Source organism: Pipra filicauda, unplaced genomic scaffold, assembly GCF_003945595.2.
Source record: "Pipra filicauda isolate LSUMZ 115617 unplaced genomic scaffold, ASM394559v2 scaffold166_size2123106_pilon, whole genome shotgun sequence".
Lineage (NCBI taxonomy): Eukaryota > Metazoa > Chordata > Aves > Passeriformes > Pipridae > Pipra > Pipra filicauda.
Window position 1 is genome coordinate 588,897 of NW_024104173.1, and position 12,422 is coordinate 601,318.

The window sequence follows — 12,422 nt, forward strand, 5'->3', positions numbered from 1 at the left end:
AGTGTTGATGTGCTGAAGGGTAGGAAAGCTATGTAGATGGATCTGGACTGGCTGCATCAGTGGGACAAGGCCAGCAGTATGAGGTTCAATTAGGTAAAATGTTGAGTCCTGCACTTTGGTCACAACCACCCCAGGCAAAGTTACAGGCTCAGGGAAAAGTGTCTGAAAAGCTGCCCAGCGGAAAAGGACCTGTGGGTCCTGGTTTACACCTGGCTGAACATCAACCAGCAGTGTGACCAGGTGGCCCAGAAGGCCAGTGCCATCCTGGTTTGTATCAGAAATACTGTCACCAGCAGGACAGTGATTGTCCCCCTGTACTCAGCACTGGTGAGGTCGCACTTCAGATCCTGCGTTCTGTTTTGGGCTACTCACTGTAGGAAAAGCATTAAGGTGCAGGAATATTTCCAGAGAAGGGTAACAATGCTAGGGAAGGGTCTCGAGCACAAGACTTACGAGCAGCTGCTGAGGGAACCTGGTTTGGTTAGCCTGTAAAAGAGGAGGCTCAGGGGAGACCTTATTGCTCTCTACAATTCCCTGAAAGGAGGTTGTAGCAAGGTGGGGGTGGGTCCTCTCTCGCAGGAAGCTAGCAACGGGACAATAGCTGCATCAGGGAAGGTTCTGGTTGGACATCAAGAAGAACTTTCTCACTGAAAGGGTGGTTAAGCATTGGAATGAGCTGACCAGGTCGATGCTGGAGTCACCATCCCAGGAAGTGTTCAAGAAACTACTGAACATGGCACCTAGTGCTATGATTTAGTTGATATGGTGGTGTTCCATCAAAGGTTGGACTCAATCATATTCGAAGTTTTTTCCAACTTAACGATTCTGTGATTCTACCCCTGCTTAAGACATCTGGTGGACTGAAACAATCCCTTTGCAGTGTTTCACAGCTAGGAGACAAAAGCGGAGAAGCTTTAATCGGTTTATGTATCTTCTCTCTCTCTTCTGCATATTTACAGAATCACAGAATATGCTGAGGTGGAAGGGATCCACAAGGATCCTGCACAGGACCATCCCCAAGAGTCACATAATGTGCCTGAGAGTATCATCCAAATGCTTTTTGAATGCTGTATTTAGTAAAATACAGTTTTCTCCAATTCCTCCAGAGTGCTAGCTAGCATGACTTTACAAGGATAAAACAAGCACTAAAGTCCTGTGTGACAATATCACAGCAGATATTGGTTACGGTTTCCCTAGAGATGGGACCAAGCTCCAAATTAATTTACCTAAATTTAGTTTCTTGCATGTGTGGTGGGTGTCTGAAATTCCACAACTGTCAATAGATATAATCACTGACTAAGTCTTCATCCACTTGCCCAAATGTAGGCATCTAGTGTCATTTTAGGGCCTGTGAGATATTCTTCTCGCCTCCAGATCCATGAATGACACAGATGTCCTGTAAGTTATGTGCCATTTTCTCTCATCTTGGGCAGATATATTAAATGACTTAGGGCATTTCAGGATTGTTTGATTTTGTGTAAGTAAATCCATCTCTGGATTTGTACTAAATTAGTGCACATTTTTCTGGAGGAATACATTTAGCGCAGGTAGCTCAGTGTGCGGCTGTCTTGCCAACTGCAGATTGAGCTCTGGGGGGCAGAAGCCCAAGGCAAGAGACCATGACCTGCCCACCCTTTGCACAGAAAATGGCACAGAGACCTGTGGAGCAGCCAGGGACATGGCAGGAGCCTTTGAGCCCTGACTTTCATGTGCTGAGTCTGTGGGGGTATAAAAGCTCAGGGTTTCCTTTCCTTGTGGCCACTCCTCTGAGGAACCAGCTTGAGGCGTTATTTTTTTTATTTAGGTATTGCACCAAGATTAAATTATTTAAAGATCAAGATGTCTGAGACTCTGCCATGGGAAACTGGGGTTTGAGCCAGTGACGAAACCTGGTCTTACTATGTAAGTGTAGGGGGTGTAGCGGCGAAGGGGCCTCAGTCCCACAGCAGGTGGTGCGAGTGTCTCCCAGAGCAGGTGACTCCTGGATGGTCAGACAGGGAGATGTCTTTAACATTTAGATATCTTCTTCCTAACATTTAAATACGAAAGTTGAGATGTAAGATCTGAATCCTATCCCAGAGGGTAGTTCATGCAGGATTTAAATTTTTAAATATATTTGTTGTGTGTTGCTTGAGGCAATTCAGGCTGAGATAGACATGTTACCCAGCAGCTACAACAGAGGGCTATCACAAATCCAGGTTTGTTTTTTTTTTTTCATTAGTAGCTAGTGGAGGCAAGACATACAGCACCTAAAATTATTCTAGATAGCTAAGTATGGACAGTCGGCTCTTGCTAATTATCACTTCTATGTCACCTCGAAAGTCATTGCTCTATTTTACTTGTTGGCACAGTGAGGATCCAGCCTGTAAGGGAACATTCTTAATGTCTTTGCTTTGTTCAAAAAGTGAAGACTGAAGCTCTACTTGGAGGGGTTGTGCTTTATTTTATTCACTTGTCAAATGATTGTTCTCAATTGAATTTCAAAAAGAAAAAAGTATGTTTTCCACTTAAAAAATAGCTTTTTTTTTACATATTATGTATATGCTTTTATGCTTATATATATATACATATATATATAAATATATATAAATTTCAAGTAGATAGATAAATAGAATACAAAAAATAAAGCTTCTAGGTGCATCTACGCTGACAAAGAGGGACAGTGGTCTTTTAAACTGGACACTCGCTCAGCTGTTAACTCGTTCCTTAGCTATTTGGGCAAATTCAGGTATTTTCTTCCAAGACAATGCAAGGCATACTTCCAAGGCAAGTTAATTCTAAGGAACACTACCAGAAAACAATGTGCCTGAGACTGTACGAGGCTTAGTTTCAAGAATCCTGCAGTCTGTCAGCATTACTCACTTCTACTCGTACTTTTCACATCTTTAAACTGAATTACTTTATCATCAATAAAATGCAAAAGATAAATTCAAAATTTATTTTTACATACTAATTGAATATGCTCAATGTTGGTATATGTAAGGAAATAAGTTTTCAAAGTTTTCAAATGTGTCTTTTTTTTAGATCATATATCTTCAGTATCACAAATTCCACATTTTGAATAAAGCACAGTATTTTCAGTCTACCGGCAAGATGATCCAACTGTCTGTCTTTAAGATATTTTTTGCTTTTTGTTAGCCTCAGATCCCTATATGGATCATGAGTATAATAACACTATAAGGTAACAATATCAGATACATTTGTACATGGTTTTAAAATAGGTAGAATCAAATTAATTTTTCCTGAATTAACATAGAGACCAGCGGCTGCCATTTGTCTTATTCATGGGGGAACGGTCAGATGTAGGACATTATGTAAATAGAGCACCTACTAAAAATATTCTACAGTGCTTCTAGAAGTTTTGCAAGTCGACATAAACGGGAATCAAAAAACGGAAAACCAATTCGTAAGATGGCTGCTTTAGCAAAACTAAACTGTTGAAATAACTTTACGAGATTATTTGACTAACAGTAGAAGTGGTTTTTTCTTCGTGGTTCACCTACTGTCCTTGTGCACATCTGTATAAGATCTTTATGCCTTACCACAGAAATTATCTTTTTAATCGGGAGAGCAATTAAACAGATATGATTATTTTTATTTTTCTTAATGATTACTTATGTCTTAAATATAAAAACTTGTGTGTTAATTTACTACTACACAACTGAAAATAGTAATACTTGTTCAACTGATTACTGGGAAGAAACAGTTGAACTGTATTAGGAATATTGAAAAGATGCAAAAAGTTTGTACAGTCAGACTGCCTAAATTTCACCATTTATAACCACTTGTCCTGGTTTAGCCCCAGACAGCAACTAAGAACTATGCAGCCTCTTGCTTACTCTGTCCTCCCACATGGGATGGGGAAGAGAACTGACATAGGCAAAACCTGTGGGTTGAGATTAGAACAGTTTAATAATTGAAATAAAGTCAAATATATAATAATAACAACAATGACAATCATACTAACGAAAAGGAAAAAGAGAGAGAGGAACAAAATACAAGAACAACAAGTGATGCGCAATACAGTTGCTTACCACTCACTGACTGATGCCCATCCTTGAGCAGTGAATGGCCCCTCTCAGCCAACTCCCCCAGTTTTTATACTGAGCATAGTGTTTTACGGTACGGAATATCCCTTTGGCCAGTTCAGGTTGGCTCTCCTGACCATGCTGCCTCCCGACTCTTGTGTACCCGCTCACTGGTAGAGCATAAGACACTAAAAAGTCCTTGACTTAGAGTAAGCACTGCTTAGCAGCAACTCAAATGTCAGTGTGTTACCAACATTATTCTCATACTAAATACAAAACACAGCACTGTACAAGCTTCTATAAAGAAAATTAACGCTATTCCCGGTCAAAACCAGGACACTTTAACAAACAATGCTATCTGCAAATTTGGGACAAATCACTTTATGTAAGATGAAAGAAAAGTGAGAATTAAGACTTTATCCAGCTAATTACCCCAAAGGTCTACTGCATAAAACAGAATTAGAGAAGTTATGCTTCCACTTCAGGGTTATAGCACTGTTTGGATCTTTCTATCTCATCTTCCAAAATTAGAGCTGACTTTTTTCAAATTGCAACAAAGAAAGAGGACATTCAGTCACACAGTCATCACTCTGATCAAAAGAAACTCAAGATATTCGTTGGCTATCAGCCACTGTCTTTGTACAATAAGTAATTATCTTATAAATTTAGGTAATTTTTAATGATAATGACAATGATGCTTAAGTTATAATGAGATAGTTTTAATTTCTGAATATTTAATTCACATATAAAATACAAGAATTTATATTTTTCTTCTGGAAAATAAGTTTTTCCTAACTCAGGCAATTTTTTTTCTCTTGTGAAGGTGCTGGTGGATAGAAGTTGATTTCTCAGGAAACCATGCTGAATGACTAAAACTTGAGAAAAAGCTACATATACCCTGCATGGTGAATAATTATCTCTCTATCACAAGAGATGTTTAATAAAATGTGTATGCATGATTTAGAAGATATAAGCAAGAAAATGTTCTACTAAAGTATCATGAAAACTGAGCTATCTCAATTTTTTAAAATACATAGCAATCTACTATAGCGCTACTACATAGCGCTACTTCCAGTGTAACATTAGGAAGTCTGTTTAAGTATGTAAAAAACTTAGATTGTAGAAACCTTAAAAATATCAGTTCTGTGAAATCTGAGTTTCAAGTCAAAGTTAAATCCAGTTTTGGAGATTGAGTAGCATATGCAGTGATTTAAAAAAAGAAATATAAATATATATGTAAATATATTAAAAGTGTTAGTAAATGTAATGTGATAATCATACTTATAAAGGAGGGAGAAAATCATATTGAAAAAGAGTATGTTATTTTAAAAGCAGCGTTTCCTTTTTAAAAGCTTCTTGAAAAAATACTATTCTTAATTTTCAAATGAAAATTCCTTAGTCCTCTAAAAAATCTCTCCTCGAGGAAGTGCAACTCTGTGCTATAATGTATATTTAGAACTTCTGCTGTGGTTTTTGCGTTTTCTTTGTTTGTTTATCTTAACTCCTCACTTTACTTCAAACCTCAGAATAAATCCTCATTTAAATATTAAACAACTGTTAAAGACATCAAGAAATGGATAGAGTGTGAGAGCTGTCTCTGAAGACTAGTGATCAGCAGTTTGATAGATTATGAGTAAGAAACAGAGATGGAGACAATGCAGGGAATCTTGTAATTGGTGTCTTCTACAAGGCCACCTGATCAAGGGGAGCTGTTTGACAAAGCCACCTTGCTCTAGATACAGTGCAAATCAAGATCACAGGTAGCCTTAGCTCTGGCGGTCATGCACTCAAGGAGTTTGCATTCCTGAAGGTTATGGATCAGGCAAAGACTAAAGTCATGACCCTGAATATTAGGAAAACAAAATTCCATCTGTTTAAGGAGTTAGTCAACAGGATTCCCTTGGTAACCACCCTCAGGAACAAGGGAGCAGAACAGACAGATCTTTAAAGATACCTTAAAAAAGAGCAGAAGAACTGTCAATTCTCAGGTGTAAGAAATTAGGAAAGGAAGGCAAGAGTCTGGCATGGCTGAGCCAAAACTATCTGGTCAAATTAACAGGCAAGAAAGAAATGCACAAGCAGTGGAAGCAGGGACAGTGAAAGACCCTAGCACCTGAGCTACAAGCTCACCGAAGGGGTTTTACTTTAAAAATATAAGGCGCTTCAATAATTCGCCCACCCAGATTTATTAGAAGAGTCTTCAGTTTTTTTAAAATCTGAAGACAGACTCCAAAGGAGAAGACACTGCACACATTTTCTCAGGAGGTACTTTTACCGGTAACTTTAGAAAATAAAGGACCTTGGCAAAGGTTTAACATTCAACCAAAAGAAAGCATTCAACAGAGCACTGACTTAGTACATGCTACCTCATAAAATTCAGCATAATCCAGCCCATTCGGTCTCAAGCTACCCAAAATATTAAGAAAGGATATTAGGAGAAGAAGTAAAGAGAGAGAGAAAAAAATAGAGAATTATAACTACCACCTGGAGTCCCGTGCAAGTCCAGCTTCCACATGCCCACATGGCAGGGTTCAAACAGCGTGGAGAGCACATGTGGCTACTTTATTTGCTTTGGGCCCCTGTGGCCACATCCCCCTGCCCTCAGGCGGGACTTCTGTCCCATTGGCTACTCTGGAGTTTGGGGCGGGGTGAGGAGCAGTGCTCCCCCTGTGTTAGCCCATCAGAGGCTGGTTTAGGAAGAAAAGGAGATGCAATTTGGGGAACTGCTCCCAAGGTTGCTTTTGACTGACAGCTGCCCTAGGGGTGCTCAAAGAGACTCCAAGGGGCTGGAATATGGGATAGGGCACTACCTCACCTTCGTGAAATTCAACCTGTCCCTTCAATTCCCACACGCACCCTTGAGTTGGTCCAAGCCAATAATTAATATGATAATCCAGTGTCTCACAGACAGGTATCCTGGGAAGAGTATAGGGATGCTCTCTGGTTGTGTAGGGGTGGGATCAGGATGGCCAAGGAGCAACTGAAGCTGAACTTATCAAGAGATGCAAAGAATAAGAGGAAGGGCTTCTATAACAATGTCAGCCAGAAAAGAAAGGTCAAAGAAGTGTACACTCCTCAATGAGCAATACTGATGAAGTGATACAAAGAAATAGGGAGAAAACTAAAGTACTCCACAATTTTTTTTCTCTCAGTCTTCACTGGCAACCTCACTTCCCACACCTCTTGAGCAAGTGTACTGTAAGAGAGGGACTGGGGGAGCAAAGTGCCTCCCATGATAAGAAAAGATCAGGTTCATGACAATATGGTGAACCTGAACATGCGTAAGTCTACGGAACCTGACGAGATGCATCCCAGAGTCCTGAGGGAATTGGCAGATGTAGTTGTCAAGCCACTGTACATGATATTTCAAAAGTCATGGCAGTCAGATGAAGTCTCTGGTGACTGGAAAATGGGAAACATTGCATCCATTTTTAAAAAGGGTAGAAAGGAGGACCATGGGAACTATCGACCTGTCAGCCTTACCTTGGTTCCTGGGAGGATCATAGCAGAGATTCTCCTAGAAGCTACACTAAGGCACATGGTGGACAGAGAGGTGATTTGAGGCAGCCAGCATGGCTTCATCAAGGGCAAGCCCTACCTGACCATCAAAGCGGCCTTCTATGATGATGTGACTTCCTCGTTTGATAAGGGAAGAGCAATGGATGTCATCTGTCTGGGTCTCTAAGGCCCTTGACATGGTCCTCCACAACATCCTTGTCTCTGAATTGGAGAGAGATGGATTTGAAGGGTGAACTGTTCAGTGGACGAGGAATTGCTTGAATGGTCACATCCAGAGAGCAGTGGTCAGTGTCTCAATGCCCATAAGTTCAGTGACAAGTGGTATTCCTCAGAGGTCCATATTGTGACTAATACTCTTTAATGTCTTCATCAAAGAGATAGGCAGTGGGATTGAGTATATTCTTAGCAAGTTTGCAGATGACACCAACCTAGCTGATGTGGTTGACACATCTGAGAGACACTATACTGTCAAGAGGGACCTAGACAACCTTAAGAAGTGGGCCTTTTAAGGTAAACCTCCTGAGATGAAGTAGATGACCTCTTTCAACTCAAATTATTCTATGATTCTATGAAACAAGATAGTGCCAGGTGCTTTTCAGTGGTGCTCGATGACATAAGAGGAGGCAATGAGCACAAACTGAACACTGGATGTTCTCTTTGAACATCAGGAAACATTGTTTTACTGAGGAAGATGACTGTGCTTGCCCTGGTACAAGTTGCCCAGAGAGGTTGTAGATTCTCCCTCCTTGGAGATACTCTAAAGTTGTCTGGACGTGGATCTGGGTAGTCTGCTTGAGCAAGGTGGCTGGAGCAAATGACCTCCAGAGGTCCCATCCAACCTCAACCATTCTATGATTTTGTGATTGTTCTTGCTTAAGGGAGTTGCTGAAGTTTTTCAACATTTGGACCCATAACAGAAAACAGAGCACCTGAGTGAAAATTAAATATATATTTTCCTATTCTTTTAACAAGTCTAATAAAAACCAAACAAACAACCCAACAAAACACAAAACCCACTTATTTATAGGAAAAATATAAGAAAGCAGAGTATTGTGCACTTGACTTACTGCCTATTTGACTCATAAGTAAGTAATTTTTAATTGCCTCAGGGAAAAATAAAAATTTTTTTCTTCAGTCAAGTGAATATGTCAACATGAAATCAGCACAACTGCAGTTAACTGAAGCTCTATTTCTTTGTAGAGATATAAGCACTTCAAAACAGAAATTAAGCATACTCATTTTGGGCACTGCCTCTCCACTGACCATGTCAGTCAGTCATTTGTATTAAAAGCTAAGCACCTTTAGAAAGTTAGATTCCATTTATTTATAGCAATTATCTGAAGATTATTGCTCAGTAGAGAAAAATTGTATTTTTTCTTAAAAAAAAAAAAAAGACGTCATCCACTGGAAAGGAACTAAGAAAAAATCCAGACATAGTCCTTACCATAAAATTGTGTAGTAGTATTATATGAAAAATGGAATAAAATGAAACAAAACTAATTGCATGAATAGGATTCTTATGTCTTATCACAGATGTCACTCTCTCCCACCTGACTGCTCAAACTGAGAGAATCAGACTCCGCCTTTTCTGGTTTTTGCTTCTTGCACTCCTGGCTGACCACAACACAGCCTCAGGAGGAGGGACACAGTGATTTTGAAACATCTCTCAGCTGGTGGAGGTACCAGTCTGTAATGAGTTTCTGTGGCTGGGTTTTGGTGGCAGGGGAACTACAGGAGTGGCTTCTGTTAGAAGCTGCTAGAAGCTTCCTCTGTCTGATGGAGATATTGACAGCCAGCTCCAGGATGGGCTTCCTGCCGCTGGCCAATGCCAAGCCAGTTAGGAATGATAGTTAACACCTCTCTGGTAACATATTTAGGAACAGAAAGATAGTGCACAGAGAGAAGTCCAGACAGGGAAGAACGGAGTGAGAACATGTGAGCAACAATGTAGACACCAAGATCAGTGCAGAAGGAGGGGCAGGAGGTACTCCAGGGGCCACAGCTGAGGCCCCTGCAGCCCATGGTGTAGACCATGTTGGAGCAGCTGTGCCCCTGCAGCCCATGGAGGATGATCAGGGTGCAGAGACCCACCTGCAGCCCATGGAGAAGCCTGTGCTGAAGCAGGTGGATGCATGAAAGAGGCTGTGACCCTGTGGGAGGCCCAAGATGGAGCAGGGTCCTGCAGCCCATGGAGAGAGGACCCAATGCTGGAGCATTGGGTAGGACTTGTGGCCCCTGTGGGGAACTCACACCAGCACAGCTCATTCATGAAGGATTGCACCCCATAGAAGAGTGACCCACAGGACAGCAGTTTGTGAAAAACCGGAGAGGTCCATCAAGGACTGTCTCCTGTGGGAAGGACCCCATGGGAGCAGGGGAAGGACTCCTCTCCCTGAGCAGCGGCAGAAACAACTGACCATAACCCCCATTCCCTGTCCCCTTGCGCGGCTGAGGGGAAGGAGGGAGAACATGGAAGGAAGGAGGGGTGGGGAGAAGGTGTTTTTAAGATTATTTTACTTCTCACTCTTTTGCTCTGATCCTGTTAGTAATAAATTTAAGTACTATCTCCACTTTGAGTCTGTTTTGCCTGTGATGGTGATCAGTAAGTGACCTCTCCCAGCTCTTAGCTCATGAATCCTTTGCTGGTTTTTTTCTTCCTCTCCTCTGTCCAGTTGCAGAGGGGAGTAAGACAGTGGATGTAGTGAGTACCTGGCATCCAGCCAGTGTCAACCCACTACACAATCCTCACAGGCTACAGAGTAGGAACAGTGGGCACCTGTTGCAGTGTGTACTTGCTTGGGTGGGTAGAGAGTCTGGAGTTGGTGTTAGTATGGGTACAATCTGCACTTTGAACAAGAAGAAATATAACTCAGATTTTACTGAATATTTAAAGTTTTCATGTATGGATTTTTATTTAACAGTAAATGTGAGGTAGAGACAGAGAGGAAGAAAGAGGAAAAAGAGAGTGGGGGGAGAGAAAGACTGACAGAGACACAGATTAAGTAGAGAAAGTATCACCACTCTGTGGATTCTGACATCATCCCATTGATCTTTTTGTTGTGGTCTTCCTGGTGGTGACATTCCCAGTCTGGTCAAAGTGATGGTTGAAAGGATGCCCAAGGTGGTGGGGGAAGAAGCCTGTGTATTGAGCAAAGTCCATGGTGGTAAGGGAAGTCCCGTGCAGTGAGGGAAGAAGCCCAAGTGGTAAGGGAAGAAGCCTGTGTATCTTTTATTTGGCTTAGGCTAGGTAGGAGTGCACCCAGTACCTCCCCTGGGGCATGTAATGCATGGCTGCTCTGTATGTTTTCTGTTAAAAGGAAATTAAATCTGGCTGCTGAACATAACTCCAACTCAGAGGAATAACCAGAAAATGAATAAAACCCATAAAAATAGTAATTCTTGCCAAAGACCAACATGATAGATCCTGACTGAAAGATCTATAGGATTAGTTTATTTTTCTGTTAACTTTATATACATATATTCACACTATACACCTAAATCAGGGCCCCCTGGTGGTCTAGTGGTCAGGATGCAGCGCTCTCACCGCTGCAGCCCGGGGTTCGATTCCCAGTCAGGGAAACTGCCCCGGGCAGATGGAGCTCGTCAGCCCTGTAAGGCCATCCATCTAAGAGAAGGTCACTCTAAACAAACCTACGTCCTGAGGACCTCACTGCCACTGTCCAAGCTTGCTCGGCCCCGGCAGATGAACCTCAGGATTAAAGGGTGGGCTCAGTTCAGCGCACACTGTGTCTCACCTAAAAAATCCATTGCGCAGGCTCGAAGGGTAAAGACCTTTCCCAAATCTTCGCTCGCGATACATTACACCTAAATCATACACTGGTATTAACATTTATCCTGAAAACAATGGAATTAAGGGAGGATTTTGAATGATTTTGAATCTGTTTAACTACTGTCAATTTTATAATAGAAAAAGATAAAACTGACTTTTTTTCTGTAGTTGTGATTTTGTGTGTCTGTGTTGCCCTGCAATGTGGAATCTAAAATCCTTTCAGTGAGACTGGTACTGATATTTTAGTTCTTGGTCTGGATGCTTATTTTCAAAAAATATATAAAGAGTTAATTTCTTTTAGATTTTTTCCCTTTTTTGCAAGTATCATAAATAGCAGCCTGTTAGTTCAGAAGATAAAAGAGACAGACAAAAACATAAAAATCCATGTGGTAAGGAGCATTTGAAGTAAAATGTCCACACAATTAATTAATGGCCTCTACACATTCTAGTATTTACATCTATCTTTGTTTTTACTCCTTGGGTTTGATCTCACAGAATTGACATGCAGAGCAGCATGGGCATTAACAAGTGTAATTTAAAACCCTGGAAGCACACAGGAATTTATATTAATGAGAACCCTGCTGGAAATCACCACTGAGAGCCTTAGAAAAAGTAGGGCTTCTAAGAGGAACAAGAACCCAAACATCCTATTAACATGAGTAAGCTGTCTCCTTTTTCTTTTTCTTCCCTCTTTGTGTGAGTCTTTGCACTCCCATTTATATCTAATCAGCTGTTGTTACCTGTATCCTATTACTTAAAGGAGTTGTATAGACTCCCCCCATAGCACACATTAATCACATACTTGATGACTGATAATAAAAGATATAATTCTTCATTCCTTTCAGGCTCCTGGATTATTAGACAAAGGGTCAAAACTTTGTATACTTATCAGAATAAATCAATACCAAATAAAATAATTCTCAAAACTACTCTGCTTCTCCCCAGTTAAGATAACCCTCACATTCGTTCCCTACTAATATCCAGCCATCTCTTCTGTTAACTTTCTTCTGTCCTTCACATCCCTTGACTGTTCAATTTTGTAAGTCTAAATTAAAAAGAAACAGATAAAGGTTATGACCAGCCTT